Source organism: Colobus angolensis, unplaced genomic scaffold, assembly GCF_000951035.1.
Source record: "Colobus angolensis palliatus isolate OR3802 unplaced genomic scaffold, Cang.pa_1.0 Scaffold96, whole genome shotgun sequence".
Classification (NCBI taxonomy): Eukaryota; Metazoa; Chordata; class Mammalia; order Primates; family Cercopithecidae; genus Colobus; species Colobus angolensis.
The window spans coordinates 3,349,843-3,354,945 of NW_012123598.1; positions in this window are offsets into that span (position 1 = coordinate 3,349,843).

Consider the following 5,103-nt stretch of genomic DNA (forward strand, 5'->3'; position numbering starts at 1 on the left):
AAAAAAAAAAAAAAAAAAGTGCTTTGAGAGTCCCCAAAGCTCTGCACCTGCTCCAGATCCACTGGGATTTAGAGCTAAAGCTTCCTAAAACTGTTGCTCTGCTCAGTCCTTCAGCCGTGAAAACCTGTTCTGTTCCGATTGCTAAGATCTAACTTGTAAGAGCTGCGGGATGGGAATTTTCCTGTTGCTGTTCCAAGAAGTAAAATGTGCCTCATTTGGTCCTACATTCTACCTCCATAAAAATCACTTTGATAAAGAAAGGAGAAAGTCTTTACTTTTTCGTGAATTACTGCAGTTCTTTAAGGGCATACGGAGCCATCATCACAGCTGGTCTAGGATTCACAGATATTTTCTTGTTGCCTTTATTTACCATCCAGCTCCATTTATTTAGTACACTATATATATTCATCTGTGAGATTGCTTTCTGCTTTTATAGACCACTCCTCTTTCTCCTATTTGGATTTATTGATTGATCTCTAGAACAAAGTTGCTAAATTTATTATCTTTGTTGTGATAAAACATTTTCTTCCCAACAAAAGAAAAAGATTTGTGCACATAGACTACAAGACATGTGTATTATTTTCTCATTCTTCCACCTTCTCCCCATCCTCTATAACACTGGGGTCAAACTGTTATTGGTTATTATACATTCTTTCAGAAATGTCTTTGATTTTCTAAAGCATCTTTTTCTTTTAACTAATCTGTACTTTACCAAGATTCTAATTTCCCAAATTCTCATACCAGTTAAATCACATCATAACTTAATAACTTGTTCATTATTAGAGTAAACAAATACAATGTTTTTCAAGAATAAAGACGGTCCTATTTTTGATGAATCCTAATTTGAATTCTTTAAAAACCATTTACATTTTGGATACTTATAAAATTTTCTGTTCAATTAAACATGACTAAGAAAGCCATATATTTTACTTTGCATGATAGAAATATAGAAGGATTCTCTTTTCATTCTATTTTAATTATTGGCAAATTGAGAAACCATAATTCATTTATTTCTGTGTAGAATTAAAAAAGCAAGGCTGGAATCAGAACAATTATTATACAAATTGAAGGTGTGACCCTGAATTAAACATTTGGCTAATGAATGTATTTTACATAAAAATCACCTGCACTTTCAAATTTATTTTTGAAATATTTTGACCATATTGGCCAGGCTGTTCTCGAACTCCTGAACCTCAGGTGATCTGCCTGCCTCGGCCTCCCAAAGTGCTGGGATTACAGGCATGAGCCACTGCACCTGGCTTACTACTTGTTTTTGAACTAACTTCTACTCATACACTAAGTTCCTAGTGTATTTTATGCCTATATGTCTTAAGCTCTTTAGTTTTTAAATTCATAGATAAAATCAAATTTTATCTGTACAACTGTTTATTTATTTATCTATGTACCAAATACTTCACATTATTTGGTAGACTGTTCTATATTCTTGGCTCAGTACAACCCAATTGTATCTGTAATTTTAAAAATAATTGGTAAAGCTATTTACCCTATTATGAACAATATTATTTTGCTGTCTTCTTTGTTACCAGCACAGGGCATTTGGAAATGTTGGCATTTGGTTATAAAATACCTCGTTGATGCACATATATTTTGTTGGTCAAAGTCTTTAAAATATTAAGCTTCCCCATGCAGGATATTGGTTTCTCTGCCTTTCTTCAGTCTAATTTTAGGCCCCCCATTTTCCTGTGAAATTTCTTCCATATTTGTTTGAATGCTTGATGAGTACAATAACACACATTTTCTTAAGCTATTTTTTCTCCAACATTTTAAAGACAACACTGTGTCTACAAAGATCTGTAAATTATTGCTTACCTAGTGTTTGTGTATTTTCAAAACTCACAAATAATTAATAAGTATTCATTTCATTCAGTTTACCAATTTATGTAGCAATTATGCGACCAGTTCATACCAAAATGTTAAGGAGGTGATTGCTTTCATTGCCTAGTCTGTATTCCAGTTTCTGCTTTTTCTTTCCTCTTTAATCATATTTACTAGCTATATACTGAATTTTAAACGTGTGGATTTTAGCATTGTGGTTTTACTTCTTAATAATTTCCATGTTCTGCTAATTATATCGAGTGTAATAATAAACAAGGTGCTCTTTAACACTGGAAAATAATAAAACGTAATACAAGAAGTAGTATCCCCTTAAGCCGGGTGCGGTGGCTCACGCCTGTAATCGCAGCACTTTAGGAGGCTGAGGCGGGTGGATCACGTGAAGTCGGGAGTTCGAGACCAGCCTGGTCAACATGGTGAAACTTCATCTCTACTAAAAATACAAAAATTAGCCGGGCGTGGTGGCACATGCCTGTAGTCCCAGCTACTCGGGAGGCTGAGGCAGGAGAATCATTTGAATCCGGGAGGCGGAGGTTGCAGTGAGCCGAAATTGCACCACTGCACTCCAGCCTGGGCGACAGTGCAAGACTCCTTCAAAACCCTCTCCCCCAAAAGAAGAGGTAGTACCCCTTTGATATACAGCAGGCTTGCCCATTACTGAGTTCAGGAGTGGGTGTCCGCGTGTCTTACCTGAGTAACAGACATAATTTGCTAACCTGTTTTGAGATGGGGTGTCACTCTGCACCCAGGTTGAAGTGCAGTGTATTTAAATATGTATATATTAAAATACCTATTTTAAAATATGTATATTTAAGGCGTACAGCTTGATGGCTTTCTATAGATAAATGTATAGATAGTGAAACAATCACAATTAAAATAATTAACACAGCTGTCATCTCACATAATTGTGTGTGTGTGGGGGGGCTGGAATACTTAGAATCTGCTCTCAGCAAATTTCATGTTGTTACCTGTAGTCGCCATGCTATCCGTTAGCTCTCCAGAATTTATTCATCTTGGAGAACTGAAGCTTTCTACTCTTTGACCTACATTTTCTCATTTCCCCATTGCCAGCCCCTGGTGGCCATCATTCTACACTTGGCTTTTAGAGTTTGACTGTTTTAGATGCACAGTTACATGAGATCATAAGGCATTTGTCTGTCTGTGTCTGGCTCATTTTACTTAGTGTCATGTCACCTGGATTCAACTATCTTCTTTCAAACTATAGGATTTCTTTCCTTTTAAAGGCTGGACGGTATTCCATGATATGTATCTGCCACATTGCCTTTATCTTCTCATCCATCGATGAACATGTATGTTGTTTCTGCATGTTGGCTGTTGTGAATAATGGTGCAATACATACAGGAGTGCAGATACCGCTTTAAGATGTTGATTTCGGGCCGGGCGCGGTGGCTCAAGCCTGTAATCCCAGCACTTTGGGAGGCCGAGACGGGTGGATCATGAGGTCAGGAGATCGAGACCATCCTGGCTAACATGGTAAGACCCCGCCTCTACTAAAAAATACAAAAAACTAGCCGGGCGAGGTGGCGGGCGCCTGTAGTCCCAGCTACTCGGGAGGCTGAGGCAGGAGAATGGCGTGAACCCGGGAGGCGGAGCTTGCAGTGAGCTGAGATCCGGCCACTGCACTCCAGCCTGGGCGACAGAGCGAGACTCCGTCTCAAAAAAAAAAAAAAAAAAAGATGTTGATTTCGGTTCTTTTGGATGAGTATCCGGAGTTGAAAATGCTGTGTCACACAGTTTGATTTTTAAGTTTTTAAGAAACTTCCATTCTGTTGTTATCTATCATAACTGCACCAACCTGCATTTTCACTAACAACGGCCAAGCGTTGTTGGATAACGTCCTTCCCAGCACTTGCCATATTTGGCTGTTTTTATAACAGCCATCCTAACTGGAGTGAGGTGGTATCTCCCTGTGATTTCAATGCGCATTTTTCTTTATTGTTGTGAGATGGAGTCTCACTCGGCCCGCCCAGGCTGGAGTGCAGCGGCGCCATCTCAGCTCACTGCAACCTCCGCCTCCCGGGTTCAAGGGATTCTTCTGCTTCAGTCTCCCGAGTAGCTGGGATTACAGGCGCCCGCCACCACGCCCAGCTAATTTTTTGTATTTTTAGTAGAGATGGGGTTTCACCACGTGGGCCAGGCTGGTCTCGAACTCCTGAGCTCACATGTTCCACCTGCCTCAGCCTCCCAAAGTGCTGGGATTACAGACTTGAGCCACTGTGCCTGGCCTCAATATGCGTTTTTCTAATAATTAGTGATGTTGAATACCTTTTCATATCCTTGTTAGCCATTTATATGTCTTCTTTGGGAAAATGTCTATTCACATTCTTTCCCCGTTTTAAAATCGGTAATTTGTCATTTTGCTATTGAGTTGTATCAGTTCTTTACGTATCATGGATATTTAATCAGATATATGGCTGGCAAATATTTTCCCCCATTTTATACTTTCCCTTTTCGTTATCTTGATTATTTGCTTTGAAGAAGCCTTTAGGGTTGATGTAGTCACACGTATTTATTTTTACTTCATTTTTTTTGCCTGGGATTTTGGTGTCATATCAAAAATATTGTCATTGAGACCAATGTCAAGGAAGTTTTCCCTGTGTTTTCTTCTAGGATTTTTCTGGTTTCAGGTCTTTTGTTTAAATTTTTAATCCATTTTGATTTAATTTTTTTGAACAGTGTTAGATAATGGTCCAACTTCATTCTTTTGATGAGAATATCCAGTTTGTGCAATATAATTTATGGAGGAGGCTCCTTCATTGGGTTTTTTTTTTTTTTTTTTGAGATGGAATTTCAATCTTGTTGCCCAGCCTGGAGGGCAATGGTGCAATCTCGGCTCACAGCAACCTCTGCCTCCCAGGTTCAAGCGATTCTCCTGTCTTGGTCTCCTGAATAGCTGGGATTACAGGTGATCACTGCTACCCCTAGCTAATTTTTGTATTTTTAGTAGAGAAGGTGTTTCACCATGTTGGCCAGGCTGGTCTTGAACTCCTGACCTCAGGTGATCCATCTGCCTCGGCCTCCCAAAATGCTGGGATTACAGGCATGAGCCACCACGCCCGGCCATGAAATCTTTACAGAAGGGGTTGCTTCCTGAAGGGGTAGGGAGGAAGCAGTTTTATTTTTCAAGCAGTATTGGGGTCATTGGTGCCTCTTGGGCGGTCATTGTGGAAGGAAATACGTGAAGGTTAAGAGGCCCACCTGAAGTGGGGAGAGAGAGAACAGACCATA